General features: G+C 39.4%; 1 protein-coding gene across 1 annotated transcript in view; it reads left to right on the top strand.

The window, feature by feature from the left end:
- The window catches only part of pdgfrb (platelet-derived growth factor receptor, beta polypeptide), a 153,582-nt gene that overhangs the window by 2,264 nt on the left and 129,006 nt on the right, over nucleotides 1-22,312 (top strand). The window contains exons 4-5 of the mRNA XM_062045957.1: nucleotides 11,744-11,786; nucleotides 20,812-20,922. The gene's annotated coding sequence lies outside the window, so the exon portion shown is untranslated. The remainder of the gene's footprint in view (nucleotides 1-11,743; nucleotides 11,787-20,811; nucleotides 20,923-22,312) is intronic.

Below are 22,312 nucleotides of genomic sequence, written 5' to 3'. Positions count from 1 at the left end.
CCTTGCCAGAAACCTGAGGGTTGCAGGTTCGCTCCCCGCCTCTTACCATCCAAAAAATCGCTGCCGTTGTGTCCTTGGGCAGGACACTTCACCCTTGCCCCCGGTGCCGCTCACACCGGAGAATGAATGATGAATGAATGAGTTGTAAAAATGAATGATGGGTTCTCACTTCTCTGTGAAGCGCTTTGAGTGTCTAGAAAAGCGCTATATAAATCTAATCCATTATTATTATTATTATTATTTCAATAGGTTCCTTCATTTTTTCAATAGGTTCCTTTGTACCTGTATAAAGGACTCCCTGTGGGAGTCCTTTATACAGGGTACATGCGAACCCTAAAAATAGTATAAACTGAAAGTATTGTACTAATTACACACCAGTTGTTTGATGGTAACGTGCATTTTAGTTGTCATTTTCATTACCAAATTTAGAGGCGTTGAAATCGCCCTGTAATATCGCTAATGCTAGTTGGTAGCATGTCTATTGCAAATCCCATGTAAAATTAGCTGAAAGCTAGGGCGTTTTGAAAAGTGGAGCTTTAAGGTAGTGTCGACCGCCATGTTCTTGCTTCAGTGTCGTGGAAAATTGTAACATTACTTCGAGACGGTTCGGCTGAGTCTGCCCTGATTGCTTGTTTCCTGACCAAGTGCTTAAGCCGATAACCGAACATACAAACCCCGTTGCCATATGAGTTGGGAAATTGTGTTAGATGTAAATATAAATGGAATACAATGATTTGCAAATCATTTTCAAGCCATATTCAGTTGAATATGCTACAAAGACAACATATTTCATGTTCAAACTCAAACTATTTTTTTTTTGCAAATAATGAATTTAGAATTTCATGGCTGCAACACGTGCCAAAGTAGTTGGGAAAGGGCATGTTCACCACTGTGTTACATGGCCTTTCCTTTTAACAACACTCAGTAAAGGTTTGGGAAGTGAGGAGACACATTTTTGAAGTGGAATTCTTTCCCATTCTTGCTTGATGTACAGCTTAAGTTGTTCAACAGTCCGGGGGTCTCCCTTCTGCTATTTTAGGTGCCACACATTTTCAATGTCTGGACTACAGGCAGGCCAGTCTAGTACCCGCACTCTTTTACTATGAAGCCACTTTGATGTAACAGCATTGTCTTGCTGAAATAAGCAGGGGCGTCCATGGTAACGTTGCTTGGATGGCAACATATGTTGCTCCAAAAGCTGTATGTACCTTTCAGCATTAATGGTGCCTTCACAGATGTGTAAGTTACCCATGTCTTGGGCACTAATACACCCCCATACCATCACACATGCTGGCTTTTACACTTTGCACCTAGAACTATCCAGATGGTTCTTTCCCTCTTTGGTCCGGAGGACACCACGTCCACAGTTTCCAAACACAATTTGAAATGTGGACTCGTCAGACCAAAGAACACTTTTCCACTTTGTATCAGTCCATCTTAGATGAGCTCAGGCCCAGTGAAGCCGACGGCGTTTCTGGGTGTTGTTGATAAACGGTTTTCGCCTTGCATAGGAGAGTTTTAACTTGCACTTACAGATGTAGCGACCAACTGTAGTTACTGACAGTGGGTTTCTGAAGTGTTCCTGAGCTCATGTGGTGATATCCTTTACACACTGATGTGGCTTGTTGATGCAGTACAGCCTGAGGGATGGAAGGTCACGGGCTTAGCTGCTTACGTGCAGTGATTTCTCCACATTCTCTGAAGCCTTTGATGATATTACGGAGCGTAGATGGTGAAATCCCTAAATTCCTTGCAATAGCTGCTTGAGAAAGGTTTTTCTTAAACTGTTCAACAATTTGCTCAGGCATTTGTTGACAAAGTGGTGACCCTCGCCCCATCCTTGTTTGTGAATGACTGAGCATTTCATGGAATCTACTTTTATAGCCAATCATGGCACCCACCTGTTCCCAATTAGCCTGTTCACCTGTGGGATGTTCCAAATAAGTGTTTGATGAGCATTCCTCAACTTTATCAGTATTTATTGCCACCTTTCCCAACTTCTTTGTCACGTGTTGCTGCCATCAAATTCTAAAGTTAATGATTATTTGCAACAAAAAAATGTTTATCAGTTTGAAAATCAAATATGTTGTCTTTGTAGCATATTCAACTGAATATGGGTTGAAAATGATTTGCAAATTATTGTATTCCGTTTATATTTACATCTAACACAATTTCCCAACTCATATGGAAACGGGGTTTGTACAATTATTTGAATGTACTACAAAATTGAGTGGGTGCTCCATGTTAATTAGATTTGTATTACCTTATTTTTAAATGTGCATCTTGCAATGGAGCTTTATCAAGATGTTTATGCTTTCTTCCGGAGGTGGAGGAAGTAATTAATGTTTTATTGAGGGTCAAAAGGTCTAACAGAGTGAAAGTAAAATGACAGGCCATACTGTTACACTGATGTTGTTGATAATCACCTTCTGCGAGCATTTTTATTGTGGCTATTGTCAAAGTATCACCAAGATAAACTGTAGTTTGCATGCATAGCTGTAATACCTCAAATATATACATCCCATAATAAAGCAATAGCAAAAACAGAGCTACTGTTGAATCCAGTTAATGACAAAACACAAAAAAAGTCTCTTTCGAAAAATGGTGTTCACTAATTAAGAAAGCAGTGGATTTATGGAAACATTTACCTGCAATCTATACTCATTGCAGATAATATATATGTTAAACCACAGTTGTCAAACTCAAGGCCTCGGGGGCCAGATCTGGCCCGTGACATCATTTTATCTGGCCCACAAACACCTGGACATGATAAAGTACTAGAGATGTCCGATAATATTAATTATATATTATCAGCCGATAAATGCTTTAAAATGTAATATCGGAAATTATCGGTATCGGTTTCAAGAAGTAAAATGAATGACTTTTTAAAACGCCGCTGTACGGAGCGGTACATATCCGGTAAAACACGGGCGTAGTATATTCTGGACTGAAGCTGTGTGCCTTCATTGTTTTTGTAGCTGTTGTTTTCTTTCTTTCTTTCTTTTAGTTTATTTGGAACATGAACACATTTAGTTTATTTGGAACATGAACACATTTACATCATAATACATCACACAATTTCATATCATTTCATTTACATCATGCCCGAAAAGGAGTAGGAAGAAGCAAAGCTTATTTAATCCTACCCCTTTCCCACTTCAAAGCGTTTACAATTATATAAAATCATTTACTGACCTTTTTATATAATAAAATAACATCTATGAATTAGTATATACAACAGTTTGTAATATGTAATTAATTAATTCAGTCATTATTAACATACTGAGATGCAGAATATTTTCAATAAGGTTGGAAGTTTTTCTCATAATTCTTCTTCTTTGTACTTTGTAAGCACTATTAATTTAAACAACCTCTTAAACTGGATCATATCAGTACAATTTTTAACTTCTTTACTTAATCCATTCCATAATTTAATTCCACATACTGTTTTGAGGCATGTTTAAAAAAATAATGCACTTTGTGACTTCAATAATAAATATGGCAGTGCCATGTTGGCACTTTTTTTTCCATAACTTGAGTTGAAGTTGTTCTCTTATTTTGGAAATCCTTGTTTTTGATTGATTGATTGAAACTTGTATTAGTAGATTGCACAGTACAGTACATTAATATTTTAATATTCCGTACAATTGACCACTAAATGGTAACACCCGAATAAGTTTTTCAACTTGTTTAAGTCGGGGTCCACGTTAATCAATTCATGGTAAAGTTACATTGTTTAATGCATCCAGCGGGGCATCACAAAACAATTAGGCATAATAATGTGTTCATTCCACGACTGTATATATCGGTATCGGTTGATATCGGAATTGGTAATTAAGAGTTGGACAATATCGGATTATCGGACATCTCTATAAAGTACTTAATATTTTCTCACTAAATGTAATTGATTTTTTTCATTTTGACAAAAAAAATAGATGTACTGCTTGAAATTGCACACCTTTTAAACTTGTTATAGTATCCAATATTGCAACAAATATGACATTATCATACTTTCCAAACATGTTTTTGTCTAAATAAAAATAACTAAAAATACTTAACTTTACAGCAAACTGCCAATCAAATTTTACGTTGTTCTTTAGAGCCCCTCAGTGGCCTAGTGGTTAGAGTGTCCGCCCTGAGATGGGTAGGTTGTGAGTTCAAACCCCGGCCGAGTCATACCAAAGACTATACAAATGGGAGCCATTACCTCCCTGCTTGGCACTCAGCATCAAGGGTTGGAATTGGGGGTTAAATCACCAAAAATGATTCCTGGGCGCAGCCACCGCTGCTGCCCACTGCTCCCCTCACCTCCCAGAGGGTGATCAAGGGTGATGGGTCAAATGCAGAGAATAATTTCGCCACACCTAGTGTGTGTGTGACAATCATTGGTACTTTAACTTTTTTAACGCTAACTTACAGCGTACATTTAAAAAAACTACTACTGTTTTCTTGCGTGTTTGTTGACTGAGCTGCCAGTGTTTGACTGCAAAATCTACGGTTGTTGTTTTTAACGGTGTATTACTGTAAATGGAAAGACGGTACATTTGTCTTTACGGTAGAAAAACTGGCAGCTAAGTTGCCAGAATAAAAAAAGAACTTGTACTGTTTTTCCATTAACAATATAATGTTGTAAAAAACAATGTAAATTTAACACAAACTTTCTGGCAACTAAGCTGGCAGCTTTTTCCGTAAAGCCCCCCCCCCCCAAAAAAACCCAAAATGTTGTAAAAATTTTTTTTAAAAACACCATATTTTACAGTAAAATCTTGTAAATGTATAGTTGTTACTGTAAAATGGACAGTCTACTTAAAACAATTTATATAATTAATAATGAAATCCAAAGGCAAATTCATACATTATTAAGTTAAAGTTAAAGTGCCAATGATTGTCACACTCACACACTAGGTGTGGCGAAATTATTCTCTGCATTTGACCCATCACCCTTGATCACCCCCTTGGAGGTGAGGGGAGCAGTGAGCAGCAGCGGTGGCCGCGCCCGGGGATAATTTTTTGGTGATTTAACCCCCAATTCCAACCTTTGATGCTGAGTGCCAAGCAGGGAGGTAATGAGTCCCATTTTTATAGTCTTTGGTATGACTCAGCCGGGTTTTGAACTCACAACCTACCAATCTCAGGGCGGAGAATCTAACCCAGGGGTCCCCAAACTACGGCCTGCGGGCCTGATACGGCCCCCCAGCGTCCAAAATCCGGCCTGCCGGAAGTCCCAAGTTAAAAAATATGTATATATATATTTTTTTTTTGTATTACTATAACTTACTAGTTCATTTTCTACCGTCTCCTAGCCACTCAGGCAAATCATATTGTCTAAAAATGCATTTTACCATCGATAACGTGACATGCAGCAAGTGCGCTCTTTAAGTCAATTAGTGCGCGAGGAATATATATGTATGAATGCATATATATACACACATATAGACACATATACATATATACACATATATACACATATACATAAATATATACATATACACACATATACATATATATATACATGGACATCCAATCAATCCAATCCACTTTATTTATATAGCACATTTACACAACAAGAATGTTTCCAAAGTGTTGCACAGCCATGTTAAAAACAATATTAAAAACAATATTAAAAACAATATTATGCTACACCAATGACTGAATAAAAACAAAGAATAAATGAATAGAAAACCAATACAGATACAATATAAAAAATAAACATATACATAGACATATACATATATACACACACACACACATATATACACATTTACATATATACACACACACACACACACACACATTTACATATATATATATATATATATATATTACATATATATATATATATATATATATATATATATATATATATATATATATATATATATATATATATATATATATATATATATATACACTACCGTTCAAAAGTTTGGGGTCACATGTAAATGTCCTTATTTATGAAGGAAAAGCACTGTACTTTTCAATGAAGATAACTTTAAACTAGTCTTAACTTGAAAGAAATACACTCTATACATTGCTAATGTGGTAAATGACTATTCTAGCTGCAAATGTCTGCTTTTTGGTGCAATATCTACATAGGTGTATAGAGGCCCATTTCCAGCAACTATCACTCCAGTGTTCTAATGGTACAATGTGTTTGCTCATTGGCTCAGAAGGCTAATTGATGATTAGAAAACCCTTGTGCAATCATGTTCACACATCTGAAAACACTTTAGCTCGTTACAGAAGCTACAAAACTGACCTTCCTTTGAGCAGATTGACTTTCTGGAGCATCACATTTGTGGGGTCAAATAAACGCTCAAAATGGCCAGAAAAAGAGAACTTTCATCTGAAACTCCACAGTCTATTCTTGTTCTTAGAAATGAAGGCTATTCCACTAAATTGTTTGGGTGACCCCAAACTTTTGAACGGTAGTGTATATATATATATATATATATATATATATATATATATATATATATATATATATATATATATATATATATATATATATATATATATATATATATATATATATATATATATATATATATAGCGCGGCCCCCAGCCAAATTGTTTTACCACAATGTGGCCCCGGAGTCAAAAAGTTTGGGGACCCCTGCTCTAAATACTAGGCCTCTGAGTAGGGTTAGAGTGGCCGTGCCAGCAATCTGAGGGTTACTGGTTCAATCCCCACCTTCTACTATCCTAGTCACATCTGTTGTGTCCTTGAGCAAGACACTTCACCCTTGCTCCTGATGGGTCCTGGTTAGCACCTTGCATGGCAGCTCCCGCCATCGGTGTGTGAAGTTACAAGGATGGAGACAAGGTCACTTACTTCACGTGGGAGGAGGTACGGTATTAAACTATACGAGTATAAATATAGTCAATATATATGATAGGAGCTGTCTGCTGTTTTTAAAATTAGGGTTAGGGTTTTTTTTTGTTTTTTTTTCTAGATCACACCATCTTTACCTACATGTCCCGTGTACAAATTATACACAGACGCACATATTAATATCCTCAATTTGTTCCATTTAAAATCCATTTTTAATGTGAGGTGTCAAGTCATTAAATGACAGATCAGCAATGGGCTTGTGGGGCCAATAAGGGTATTTGACCATGTCCAACTTGGTCTCCGGGAAGGCCTCAGTATAATCGTCAACTGTCATCTGGTCGAAGGGGATCATATTCGTATACTTCTCCAACTGTTTCTCAAGCGGCCCTCTGATAACTGCCATGTGGCCCTCAATAAAAACCAGTTTGACATCCCTAAACTAAAACAATGAAGGTACAGAAGCTATTTCCATCCATCCATCTTCAACCGCTTATCCGGAATCGGGTCGCGGGGACAGCAGCTCCAGCAAAGACCCCCAGACTTCCCTCTCCAGAGCAACATTTGCGACTTCCTCCTGGGGAATCCCGAAGCGTTCCCAGGCCAGAGAGGAGATGTAATCCCCCCATCTGGTCCTTGGTCTGCCGCGGGGCCTCCTCCCAGTGGGACGTGCAACGAGGACCTCCCTAGGGAGACGCTCGTGAGGCATCCGCACGAGATGCCCGAACCACCTAAGCTGGCTCCTTTCCAAGCGAAGGAGCAGCGGCTCTACTCCGAGTCTCTCTCGGGTGACTGCACTTCTCACCCTATCTCTAAGGGAGATGCCAGCCACCCTTCTGAGGAAACTCATTTCGGCCGCTTGTATCCGCGATCTTATTCTTTCGGTCATTACCCACACTTCATGACCATAGGTGAGAGTAGGAATGTAGATAGCTCGGTAGACCGAGAGCTTTGCCTTCTGGCTCAGCTCCCGTTTCGTCACAACAGTGCGGCAGAGAGACTGCAATACTGCCCCAGCTGCTCCGATTCTCCGGCTGATTTCCTTCTCCATCTTTCCCTCACTCGTGAACAAGACCCCGAGATACTTAAACTCCTCCACCTGGGACAGAGTCCTGTCCCCTACCCGGACTGTACAAACCATCGGTTTCCTGCTGAGAACCATGGCCTCAGATTTGGAGATGCTGATCCTCATTCCAGCCGCTGAACACTCGGCTGCGAACCGATCCAGTGAGAGCTGAAGGTCACGAACCGAAGGTGCCATCAGGACCACATCATCTGCAAACAGCAGTGACGCAACCTTTAGCCCCCCGAGACGTATACCCTCTCCGCCATGGCCACGACTCCGCCTAGAAATCCTGTCCATGAAAATCACAAACAGGATAGGTGACAGAGCGCAGCCCTGGCGGAGACCAACCCCCACTGGAAACGGATCCGACTTACATCCAAGCACCCGGACACAACTCTCGCTTTGGTTGTACAGAGATTGGATGGCCCTCAACAGGGTTCCCCTCACTCCGTACTCCCTCAGCACCTCCCACAAGATCTCCCGAGGGACGCGGTCATACGCCTTCTCCAAATCCACAAAACACATGTAGACTGGATAGGCATACTCCCAGGCCCTCTCCAGGATTCCCGCAAGCGTAAAGAGTTGGTCAGTTGTTCCACGACCAGGACGGAATCCACATTGCTCCTCTTGAATCTGAGGTTCGACTATCGGCCGGACCCTCCTTTCCAGTACCTTGGCGTAAACTTTCCCAGGGAGGCTGAGTAGTGTGATACCCCTGTAATTAGCACACACCCTCTGGTCCCCCTTTTTGAAAAGGGGAACCACCACCCCAGTCTGCCACTCCCTCGGCACTGTCCCAGACTTCCACGCAATGTTGAAAAGGGAAGCTATTTATTTATGAATATTCCTGCTTGCATTGACCTGAAGAGGGCAACAAACTACAAGTGGAGGAATAAGCACACATCTGCTGCTCTCAATTTGACCTTTCTCTTTACCCACACCATCAATGCACTGCAAAAAGTCAGTGTTCAAAAACAAGAAAAAAAAATACAAAAATGAGGGGTATTTTATTTGAACTAAGCAAAATTATCTGCCAATAGTACAAGACAATGTGGCTTGTCAAGACTTTCCAAAACAAGTAAAATTAGCTAACCTCAATGAACCCAAAAATACCTTAAAATAAGTATACTCTCACTAATAACAAGTGCACTTTTCTCGCTACAAAAAAAACGAGACCTTTTTGCTCAATATGTTGAAAAATATTCTGAAATGAAGTAAATGCTAGTGCCATTATCTTGACATAATGATATGCGCTCGGCATTACATTTCTTGAAAGCAGCAAACTTATACTAAAAACTAATGTATTGTTCTTAATGGAAAGGCAACAAGGCAAGCGCTTGTTACTCTCGGGGTCTCCTAGCCGCTCAGGCAAATCATATTGTCTAAAAATGCATTTTTCCATGGATAACATGACATCATCGCGCCAAGTGCGTGCTCTTTCAGTCAATTAGTGCGCATATATACAGCCCGGCCCCCGGCCAAAATTTTTGAAATTGTAATTTTGAGGAATTTATCTGAATGTGCATGAACTATTTCTGTTCAAAATTGTTAGAAATGTCACATGCTAAAGGCCTACTGAAAGCCACTACTAGCGACCACGCAGTCTGATAGTTTATACATCAATGATGAAATCTTAACATTGCAACACATGCCAATACGGCTGGGTTAACTTATAAATTGCAATTTAAAATTTCCCGCCACACTTCCGGTTGAAAACGTCTAGATATGATGACGTATGCGCGTGACGGAATCAGTTGATGCGGAAGTATTGGTACGCCATTGAATCCAATACAAAAAAGCTCTGTTTTCATTTAAAAATTCCACAGTATTCTGGACATCTGTGTTGGTGAATCTTTTGCAATTTGTTTAATGAACAATGGAGACTGCAAAGAAGAAAGTTGTAGGTGGGATCGGTGTATTAGAGACGGACTACAGCAACACAACCAGGAAGAGAGAGATGGATAGCAGACGCGTTAGCCGCCGAACTCACCTTGTCTTCCTCCGTCTCGCCGACCGCATCTGTGATCGGGTGAAGTCCTTCGTCGCACCGTCGATCGCTGGAACGCAGGTGAGCACGGGTGTTGATGAGCAGATGAGGGCTGGCTGGCGTAGGTGGATAGCTAATGTTTTTAGCATAGCTCTGTGATGTCCGGATGCTAAGTTAGCTTCAATGGCGTCATTAGCAACAGCATTGTTAACCTTCGCCAGGCTGGAAAGCATTAACCGTGTCGTTACATGTCCATGGTTTAATAGTATTGTTGATCTTCTGTCTATCCTTCCAGTCAGGGATTTATTTATTTTGTTTCTATATGCAGTTAAGCACGATGCTATCACGTTAGCTCCGTAGCTAAAGTGTTTCGTCGATGTATTGTCGTGGAGATAAAAGTCACTGTGAATGTCCATTTCGCGTTCTCGACTCTCATTTTCAAGAGGATATAGTATCCCAGGTGGTTTAAAATACAAATCCGTGATCCACAATAGAAAAAGGAGAGAGTGTGGAATCCAATGAGCCAGCTTGTACCTAAGTTACGGCCAGGGCGAAAAAAGATATGTCTTGCACTGCACTCTAGTCCTTCACTCTAACGTTCCTCATCCACAAATCTTTCATCCTCGCTCAAATTAATGGGGTAATCGTCGCTTCCTCGGTCCGAATCTCTCTCGCTGCGTTGAAAACAATAGGGAAATGTGAGGAGCCTTTCAATTGACTACGTCACGCTACTTCCGGTAAAGGCTAGGCTTTTTTTTATCAGAGACCAAAAGTTGCGAACTTTATCGTCGTCGTTCTATACTAAATCCTTTCAGCAAAAGTATGGCAATATCGCGAAATGATCAAGTATGACACATAGAATGGATCTGCTATCCCCGTTTAAATAAAAAAAATTCATTTCAGTAGGCCTTTAAATGTTTAAATATTAACTGTCAGTTTACTGTACTGTGCCAACTGTACTACTATATGAGTACATATTTTCTATTGTTTCATTGAAAATAAAACAGCAAAGTCAATTTGGCTGTCATCTGTTTGAATTATGAGACACAATTGTGTCAAAATCATGATTTTTTTTTCATGCTTGAGGTAAGAAATGATTACATTAAAAAAGTAGTTTTATACTTGTGAGTGTTGATGACACAGCTTTGCAACAGTTGATATTCTAATTTCAAGCATGTTTTACTCAATATAGCTCATCAAATCTCAGCAACAAGCTATAATATCTTACTGAGATCATTTAGGACCAAAACACTTAAAACAAGTAAAACACTCTAACATAAAATCTGCTTAGTGAGAAAAATTATCTTACTAGACAGAAAATAAGCAAATATCACCCTTATTTGAGATGTTTCATCTTACTTAGATTTTAGTTTTTGCAGTGTGTAAAACCGCCATTTATATTTGATTTGTTCAGCCACTATGTGGTTCGATCAGCATGTAAAGGAACTAAACAGTCATTAAAGATTCATGTCAGTAACTTTAGTGAGAACACTTACGATCATCTTTAACAGCTTGTGTTAATGGCAAGTGCTAAAAGCTTACATACTGTAAACATAACACCAAACAATAGAACATGACTTCATGCAGGGGTTAAATAAACACGGCCGAGTTAAAAGTAAAGGAACATGCAGGTCCGTACTGTACCGTGACAGCTGTGCCACTATAAATACTATTATTATTCAAGCCCTGCTGAAAAAAGTTCTGCTCTGCTGCCCGAATGAACCCGGGTGGGTTTTTTTGTGTGTCTATAAATCTTGAATATTTATCTTAAAATGGGCTTAGTGTCAGGAAAGTCTATGTATATGGATTTAAAGTAAACAGTGCAGCATAAACAGTGTTGGCATTCTTCTCTGTCTAGGCTGGCGAGACGTTCAAGCGCGCAAGAGAAGAACTAATAAGAGGTTTGTGTGCTCCTTTTCACCAAATCTAAGAACTTCCATGTGTGGGATGGAGGGACCAGCGAAGCCGGGCGGCGTTTCTGGGTGTTGTTGATAAATGGCTTACGCTTTGCATAGTAGAGTTTTAACTTGCACTTACAGATGTAGCGACGAAGTGTAGTTACTGACAGTGGTTTTCTGAAGTGTTCCTGAGCCCATGCGGTGATATCCTTTACACACTGATGTCGTTTTTTGATGCAGTACCGCCTGAGGGATCGAAGGTCACGGGCATTCAATGTTTATTACGCTTACGTGCAGTGATTTCTCTGAACCTTTTAAGTTACAGTTAAAGTTAAAGTACCAATGATTGTCACACACACACTAGGTGTGGTGAAATTTGTCCTCTGCATTTGACACATCCCCTTGATCACCCCCTGGGAGGTGAGGGGAGCAGCGGGCAGTGGCGGTGCTGCGCCCGGGAATCATTTTTGGTGATTTAACCCCCAATTCCAACTCTTGATGCTGAGTGCCAAGCAGGGAGGTAATGGGTCCCATTTTTATAGTCTTTGGTATGACTCGGCCGGGGTTTGAACTCACAACCTACCGATGTCAGGGCGGACACTCTAACCACTAGGCCACTGAGTAGGTTTTGATGATATTACGGACCATAGATGGTGAAATCCCTAAATTCCGTGCAATAGCTCGTTGAGAAATGTTGTTCTTAAACTGATTTTTACAACAAAGTTCTAAAGCTTAGTGATATATCAGATTGTAGGTGGGTTTATTTTTACCCTTAGCTTTCATATTTCCCTGTGTTTGTTGCATTTTTGTTGCATTTCGCTTGATTGTAAAATATGTCGATGGAGAGGTGGTGTGACGTTCATACACTACCGTTCAAAAGTTTGGGGTCACATGTAAATGTCCTTATTTTTGAAGGAAAAGCACTGTACTTTTCAATGAAGATAACTTTAAACTAGTCTTAACTTTACAGAAATACACTCTATACATTGCTAATGTGGTAAATGACTATTCTAGCTGCAAATGTCTGCTTTTTGGTGCAATATCTACATAGGTGTATAGAGGCCCATTTCCAGCAACTATCACTCCAGTGTTCTAATGGTACAATGTGTTTGCTCATTGGCTCAGAAGGCTAATTGATGATTAGAAAACCCTTGTGCAATCATGTTCACACATCTGAAAACACTTTAGCTCGTTATAGAAGCTATAAAACTGACCTTCCTTTGAGCAGATTGAGTTTCTGGAGCATCACATTTGTGGGCTCAATTAAACGCTCAAAATGGCCAGAAAAAGAGAACTTTCATCTGAAACTCCACAGTCTATTCTTGTTCTTAGAAATTAAGGCTATTCCACAAAATTGTTTGGGTGACCCCAAACTTTTGAACGGTAGTGTATGTTGTCAATATTCAGTGTTTTATCGTTCATAGTTAATATTGTAAATCCCACATTCTTTATTTTCATGTACATTCTGGGTGTCTCATTAAGTAAAACAATTTAAAATTCCATTCCGTTTTTAAGGCGGTCTGTGATAATGTTTTTAGCATTCAATCAGACATTATTGTGAGTTTTTGTATTAGGGTTCCTAAAAATAGATATACCAGCCCCCAGACACATTTTTTTCTCTAAATTTGGCCCCCCCAAGTCCAAATACTTGCCCGGGCCTGACACACATATTTGAGATAAAAACCTTTCACGTTCCACTTGTATCCTCCACTGACAGCGTTCATCTCTTGCTGTGTTGATCAAACACTTTCGGTGTCACTGACATTAAGGTTAACACCTTGGATAGTTTTAATGCAGGAGTCACCAACGCGGTGCCCGCGGGCACCAGGTAGCCCGTAAGGACCAGATGAGTAGCCCGCTGGCCTGTTCTAAAAATAGCTCAAATAGCAGCACTTACCAGTGAGCTGCCTCTATTTTTAAATTGTATTTATTTACTAGTGTGACAGTCCTAACTGTCGTGCAGGTTCTCAGGACCATCCAGGGAAGACTTTGTCGTGAGACGGTTTAGACTTCTTTATTATTTCAATCACAGAGGCTTTTGCGTGCTTTTCAGCAGCTGCCTTTTTTCTCACGTGAGCACACGAATGGTTTCCTCCCGTCCGCCGTCTGCTTTTCAGCAGCACGTCGCCGTCGTTTGCGTGGCAGCAGAGGATGGTTTTCTCCCGTCCGCCGTCTTTCCCCGTCTCCTCCCTTGATGTTCACGTCTCTCACCCTTTTATACGGTCCGAGAGGGTGATTGCACCGTCCACAGCTGCGCGCTCCACGCACCTTATGCTGATGGCAGCGTCGCTCCCAGCGCGCCCCGCCTTGCCGCTCGCTCGTCCACGCCTACTCGCCGCCATCTTGGAGCGGGCGCCGTCGGTCCGCCGGCCCCGCCTCCCCACAACTAGCAAGCTGGTCTCGCTTTGCTCAACATTTTTAATTCTAAGAGAGACAAAACTCAAATAGAATTTGAAAATCCAAGAAAATATTTGAAAGACTTGGTCTTCACTTGTTTAAATAAATTCATTTATTTTTTTACTTTCCTTCTTATAACTTTCAGAAAGACAATTTTAGAGAAAAAATACAACCTTAAAAATGATTTTAGGATTTTTAAACACATATACCTTTTTACCTTTTAAATTCCTTCCTCTTCTTTCCTGACAATTTAAATCAATGTTCAAGTATTTTTTTTTGTTTATTGTAAAGAATAATAAATACATTTTAATTTAATTCTTCATTTTAGCTTCTGTTTTTTCAACAAAGAATATTTGTGAAATATTTCTTCAAACTTATTATGATTAAAATTCAAAAAAAATATTCTGGCAAATCTAGAAAATCTGTAGAATCAAATTTAAATCTTATTTAAAATTTTGTTCTGGAAAATCTAGAAGAAATAATGATTTGTCTTTGTTAGAAATATAGCTTGGTCCAATTTGTTATATATTCTAACAAAGTGCAGAATGGATTTTAACCTATTTAAAACATGTCATCAAAATTCTAAAATTAATCTTAATCAGGAAAAATTACTAATGATGTTCCATACATTTTTTTTTTTTTTTTTTAAATTTTACATGAGATATTATTTGTACAAACATGGTGCAAAGTAATTCATGATTTGTTAAAAAAAAATTTTAGTGGCTAGCTAGTTAAAATGGGATATTGTGATTTCACAAGACTGTCTTAGAAGTGATCATTTGAAAATGTTCAATTTAAAAAATGTGCACTTAGAGAAAATATAAAAATAAAGTGTTGCATATTGATATTTATCTGTTTCTATATATATTTAATGGGAGAAATCATTAAGATGATCAGTGTTTCCACAAAGATAAATATCATTAATTATTAATAATAACATAGAGTTAAAGGTAAATTGAGCAAATTGGCTATTTCTGGCAATTTATTAAAGTGTGTATCAAACTGGTAGCCCTTCGCATTAATCAGTAAACAAGAAGTAGCTCTTGGGTTCAAAAAGGTTGGTGACCCCTGCTTTAATGAATACTGTTTTTCTTCTCACATTCTCCTTAAACATATCTCCCGCTTCATTTTTTATTAAAACTGCGCCAACGATTTGAAGACAAGAATTATAAAAAAATAAATTGTTTTGAATAGAATCATCAAAAAGGAATACACTTCATTGATTGTTTTTCAAGAGACCTTTGTAGCCCCTGGCAACTGCCTGTGTTTACCTAAAGGTAAGTCCGCCCCTGCTTTCATGAAGTTCTTAATGTCCATTACAGGGCAGCACCTCAGATTATAATGTATAGATCAGTGCGTACAACGTGTTTATCGATTCTATTTACGTTTTAAGAAGCATTAGATGCAGTGTCATGTGACCAGATAAGAGTTCTGTCCATTAGTGGGTTTTCAACTGCGGCACGTTGTTGTTTTTTTACGAATAATAACCAATACTTAAACGGTTTTATTATTCTATCACCTGAAAAACTTTTGCAACTATATGTTTTAGTAAAATTTGTTAGATTTAGTCCACTCCTATTTACAGACACACTTTAAATCCCAAGGGGTGTCGCTTGGCAACCCAGAGTTTGTTTAGGATGCAGGATGGTGTGCTTATTTTTGAGCCACTTCTATTGTTTGGGTCATTAAAATGCCAGAAGGCCTATCTACGACCCATCTTCAGTGGTCTAGCTGTGTCACGGTCCCAAAGCTGCACTGCAAAAACAATACAAAAATTAGGGGTATTTTATTTGAACTAATCAAAATGATCTGCTAATAGAACAAGAAAACTTGGCTTGTCAAGACTTTCCAAAACAAGTAAAAATAGCTAACCTCAATGAACCCAAAAATAGCTTGAAATAAGTATATTCTCACTAATAACAAGTGCACTTTTCTTGGTAGAAAAAAATGAGACTTTTGCTCAATATGTTGAAAAATATTCTTTAATGAAGTAAATGCTAGTGCCATTATCTTGACATAATGATATGCGCTCGGTATCATGATTTTTTATTTCATGCTTGAAGTAAGAAATGATTACTTTAAAAAAAGTAGTTTTCTACTTGTGAGTGTTGATGACACAGCTTTGCAACACTTGATATTCTAGTTTCAAGCATGTTTTACTCAATATAGCTCATCAAATCTCAGCAACAAGCTGTAATATCTTACTGACATCATTTAGGAGCAAAACACTTCAAACAAGTAAAACACTCTAACATAAAATCTGCTTAGTGAGAAGAATGATCTTATCAGACAGAAAATAAGCAAATATCCCCCTTATTTGAGATATTTCATCTTACTTAGATTTCACTTTTTGCAGTGTGGGGTATGGAGGTTAATGTGTGTCTTTCTTACGAAAGCTTTTATTTTGACACTGAATTTATGTACCGTATTTTCCGCACTATAAGGCGCTCCTAAAAACCTCCAGTTTTCTCAAAAGCTGGCAGTGCGCCTTATAATCCGGTGCGCCTTATATATGGACCAATATTGAGCCACAACAGGTCTTGCAACTACGGGGTGCATAACGTAACCCCAGCCTCTACTGTAGCGTCTATTCTATGCGCCTTATAATGCGGTGCGCCTTATATATGAACACATTTTTAAAATAGGCCATTCATTGAAGGTGCGCCTTATAATCCGGTGCGCCTTATAGTGCGGAAAATACGGTAACTGGCTTTTTTTGCATTTGAATTTAGTGAACTGAATTTTTTTTTTTTACATCAAATTATGCTGACAGTTGCATTAAAAATACATTTAGTGTTTTGAAATTCAGTGTAAAAAAATGTCAATGTAAAAAAACAATGCAGTGTATAAAAATACATTTAAAAAATATTCAGTGCTGAAAAATTCCATGTCGAAAAATTTGCTGGACTCACTTACGGTAAATTAAGGCTAAAGCAATCGATTGTGTCTCAGAACCAGCCAATGAGGTGTCAAGTTTGTCTTGATTTTTAAAGCAGCTCATTTTTTGACACTGAATTTTTCAATTCTGAATTTTTTACAAGTAATTTTTATACACTGATTTTTTTTTACACTGAATTTTACAATTACATTGTCAGCATACACTACCATTCAAAAGTTTGGGGTCACCCAAACAATTTTGTGGAATAGCCTTCATTTCTAAGAACAAGAATAGACTTTCGAGTTTCAGATGAAAGTTCTCTTTTTCTGGCCATTTTGAGCGTTTAATTGACCCCACAAATGTGATGCTCCAGAAACTCAATCTGCTCAAAGGAAGGTCAGTTTTGTAGCTTCTGTAAGGAGCTAAAGTGTTTTCAGATGTGTGAACATGATTGCACAAGGCTTTTCTAATCATCAATTAGCCTTCTGAGCCAATGAGCAAACACATTGTACCATTAGAACACTGGAGTGATAGTTGCTGGAAATGGGCCTCTATACACCTATGTAGATATTGCACCAAAAAGCAGACATTTGCAGCTAGAATAGTCATTTACCACATTAGCAATGTATAGAGTGTATTTCTGTAAAGTTAAGACTAGTTTAAAGTTATCTTCATTGAAAAGTACAGTGCTTTACATGTGACCCCAAACTTTTGAACGGTAGTGTAATTTGATGTAAAAAATTCAGTTTACAAAAGTCTAATGCACAAAAGTTATATGAATTCAAGCTTTCGTAATAAAGACACAAATTGAATTATATTTTTATATTTATATAGCGCTTTTCTCTAGTGACTCAAAGCGCTTTTACATAGTGAAACCCAATATCAGAGTTACATTTAAAGCAGTGTGGGTGGCACTGGGAGCAGGTGGGTAAAGTGTCTTGCCCAAGGACACAACGGCAGTGACTAGGATGGCGGTAAGCGGGGATCGAACCTGGAACCCTCAAGTTGCTGGCACGGCCACTCCACCAACCAAGCTATGAACCTCCATACTGGTGTCCCTTTGTTTTCGATGTTTTTTCTGTATTTTTCTTGGTCAAGCGACTCAAGCCACATCATTGTCTGCACTGAGAAGGAAGGGGAAGGGTTACAGTCACGCTTGAAAGTTGAAAATATGAGGAAATTCATTAAAATTCGGACACATTCCAATTGCAATGATAGTCGCACAAAGGCAGAGTTATGTAACCTGCCTGTGTCCTGCCGGAGCTACAACCGGAGTCCCCTAATTGAGAGTCAGAAGCGTGAGCTAAAAAGCTAAACACAAGCTCTCGGCTCATTGTCCAGCACGTTTCTTTTAAGGCGTCAAGGAAGTAAGGTGTCCCAAGGTAGAACCACAGAGCTGCACCAGCTGTCATAGATTGCATGTAGACCACAGCAAATTCTTTTCAGTGGGTCTTTCCCTCGGAAAAAAACTAATAAATCTTAAGCTTTTATTCTGAAAGTTATTTTTTATGCAGCAGTATGCCGTCTAATAACGTTCCTAAGGGTGGCTACAATGGTGCTATTTGAAATGAAAATTAAATAAAAAGTGCTAATGCTAATCGCTAGCACGGCAATGGAATACTTAATATAAATTAGCATCGGGCAAGCAAATTTTCTTCTTGTTATTTGTCAACATTACACATTATAATTGGCATGCTTTACGACAGACCTGGGCAAATTAAGGGCTGAGGGCGGCATGCGGCCCGTTAATAGAATAGAGTAGAGTTTTATTTTTCATTATTACAGTGAACAGGTTCAAAGAACAACGAAATTGGAGCAGATCCCCTAAGGTGCATACACAATAATTTAGTAATATAAATAGTAAAAAAAAGATTAAAAAAAAGAAGATATGTATCTATATATATATATATATATATATATATATATATATATATATATATATATGTATATATCCACACACATGCATATATCCATACATATGCATATATATACATATACACATATAACATTATTGCACATTATTGTCCGAAAAAATAAAAAGACATGACACATGAGGACATGACGGACACATTGTGCTCACTCAGGCCAATGCTACTATGGCTCTTGGGTAAAAACAGTTTTTTAGTCGATTTGTGCTCGATTTTAGCACCCTATAGCGTCTGCCCGTGGTGAGCAGTTGTAGGTGGCAGTGCCCGGGGTGGAATGGGTCTTTCAGGATGCTCTGTGCCTTCCTGAGACAGCTAGGAGCTGTACAGGTCAGCCAGGGAGGGGAGGGGGCATCCGATGATCGTCTTTACGACCCTCTGGAGCGCCTTTCTCTCTGCGGCCTTGCAGCTGCTGAACTACACGCAGATGCAGTAGGTCAGGATGCTCTCAATAGAGCACCGGTAGAAGGACACCAGCAGTTCCTGTGAGAGGTGCTTGTTCCTGAGTATTCTCAGGAAGTGCAGTCTCTGATGTGCCCTCTTGATGGTAGCCGTGGTGTTGGTGCTCCAGGTTAGGTCGTCGGCTAGGTGGACTCCCAGGAAGCGGAAGTCGGAAACCCTCTCCACGCAGTCACCGCTGATGACCAGGGGCAGGATGTCCGTTTTTTTCCTCCTGAAGTCTATGACCAGCTCCTTGGTCTTGGAGGTGTTCAGGGCCAGGTTGTTTACTGTGCACCACTCCGACAGCTTCTCCACCTCGTCCCGATATGCAGCCTCGTCTCCCCTCGAGATGAGCCCCACTACGGTGGTGTCATCCGCAAATTTGATGACGGAGTTGCTGGAGTGGGCAGGTGTGCAGTCGTATGTGTAGAGGGAGTAGCGTAGGGGGCTCAGCACGCAGCCCTGTGGAGAGCCGGTGCTGAGGTATAGGCTCGATGACATGTGGCGGCCCAACTGCACCCTCTGGGGGCGGTTGGATAAGAAGTCCTTAATCCGCATGCAGATGGAGTTTGGCACCAGGATTATTGTGGAGGTCTTCAGGCATGATGGGATGACGGCCTGAGAGAGGGACTGGGTGAAGATCTTAGTAAATACCCCAGCCAGCTGGTCTGCACAGTCCCTCAGTACCTGTCCCGGGACCCCATCTGGGCCTGTAGCCACATTTTTTCTCTAAATTTCTCCCCCCGATTTAAAACAATTGCCCAGGCCTGCTTTACGGTCATGTTTACTGTGTTTAAAGTAAAGGCTTAATGGAACTTAAATGGAGTTATCTGTTATCTGTCAACTGAGCTAGTTCAGACACTTTTGGTGGAATTCAACAGTTTGTGGATAAAACATTATTATTATTATTTGCACTACAATACCTCCCTGAACTGTCTCTTCACTAAATATATCTGAGGAATTTCAATTTACAGTAGAAGCGCTTGTTATTGAGGTGTGATTTAGGGTCCCGCAACAAAACCAGTTAAGAATAACTGGCCTGTAGTATGTATGTAAGTATGTAAGTTTTTAGTGAGCGAATCCATAAGGCGCTCATAAAAGAGCCGGAATTGTCCTCGGCACTGCTCGGGCTGCCTGGTAACATGCTGCAGTTTTTACTAGAGCTGCTCTTTATCTTACCCAAACCCATTTTTACATCCATCCATCCATTTTCTACCGCTTGTCCCTTTCGGGTACATCAGTATTTAAAATAGTGTTGCATTTACAAATGGATATGACCTTTGTCCTAATGTTTGTGCAGTAGTAACATACTGTATCAGTGCTAAATTGGGCGAGATGATTGTGACAATATTGGCTGCTTATGTTGTTTTTTGGGGATTTTCTTTAGGTCACAATTGCTTCCCTGATTACTACTGAAGATTCTGGGGGTGAACCTCACATCCATGTCTCGCTGACTGAGCTGACATTGCTTCCATCCATCCTGCTTCATGCATCAGAGGTGAGTTTGGGTTCATGCCGCTCCTAGGTTTCCAGGGGCCTCCAGGGAAATGCAGGGGTCAAACACTGGGAGATCATTGCTCAGTTTTACCTGAAAACACAACCAGCAAAGGCAGTTTCAGCTAAAGCAGGGGTCTCAAATTCAATTTAACTCAGGGCCGCCGGAGGTAGAGCGGTTCACAATTTGGGAACCACTTCTACCAGCAGCTACAGTGACCCTGAACTACGGTTAGCCTTAACCTCTTAAGGCCCAAGCTGTTTGTTTACATGTTTTTTTTATTTCTCTTTGCTATTTAGACTTATTGGACCCTAATTAGAATAAACACTAACAATCATCTTTTGATATGATGTACTTAGTCCATAAGTACACAACCGTGTACTTCATGTTTAGTGACATGCCAATTCTTATTTTTACACTTTTCTTTCCAAATTCCATTGTATGTTATACTCTTCTGACACCACCAGATGGCAGTACAAGTGTCCACATAAGGGCCATAAAACCTCAATTCAGTAGTGTACACAATTGTGGAAATAAGAGCTAAAAGGTGCTGTCCACGCATGTGGCCACTCAGGCCTTTAGAGGTTAAGTCATCATAAATGAAAAGTTGAATAGAACAATTAGCGGTGTCCCCATCAACATGTATGGCCTCCGATATCAATCTAAATTTTTGGGCCTTAGATTAGAAGCGAACACATTTTTCTAAAGTGTATCTTATTAAATGTAGAATTTGCTAGTGTTGTTGTCAATCAATTAAAGTTTATTTACACTACCGTTCAAAAGTTTGGGGTCACCCAAACAATTGTGTGTTTGAGCCTTCATTTCTAAGAACAAGAATAGACTGGAGTTTCAGATGAAAGTTCTCTTTTTCTGGCCATTTTGAGCGTTTATTTGACCCCACAAATGTGATGCTCCAGAAAGTCAATCTGCTCAAAGGAAGGTCAGTTTTGTAGCTTCTGTAACGAGCTAAAGTGTTTTCAGATGTGTGAACATGATTGCACAAGGGTTTTCTAATCATCAATTAGCCTTCTGAGCCAATGAGCAAACACATTGTACCATTAGAACACTGGAGTGATAGTTGCTGGAAATGGGCCTCTATGTAGATATTGCACCAAAAAGCAGACATTTGCAGCTAGAATAGTCATTTACCACATTAGCAATGTATAGAGTGTATTTCTGTAAAGTTAAGACTAGTTTAAAATTATCTTCATTGAAAAGTACAGTGCTTTTCCTTCAAAAATAAGGACATTTACATGTGACCCCAAACTTTTGAACGCTAGTGTATATAGCCAAATATATGTCCCTTTTAAAAAAGAAAAGTGACACATGTTTAAAATCACTTTTAAATTGTCTTGAGGACATAAAAGCATGGTTGGCGGTAAACTTTCTAAAT

Source organism: Entelurus aequoreus, linkage group LG04, assembly GCF_033978785.1.
Source record: "Entelurus aequoreus isolate RoL-2023_Sb linkage group LG04, RoL_Eaeq_v1.1, whole genome shotgun sequence".
Taxonomy (NCBI): Eukaryota; Metazoa; Chordata; class Actinopteri; order Syngnathiformes; family Syngnathidae; genus Entelurus; species Entelurus aequoreus.
Note: the sequence above shows the minus strand (reverse complement) of the source record. Positions and strands in the feature narration are given on the sequence as shown.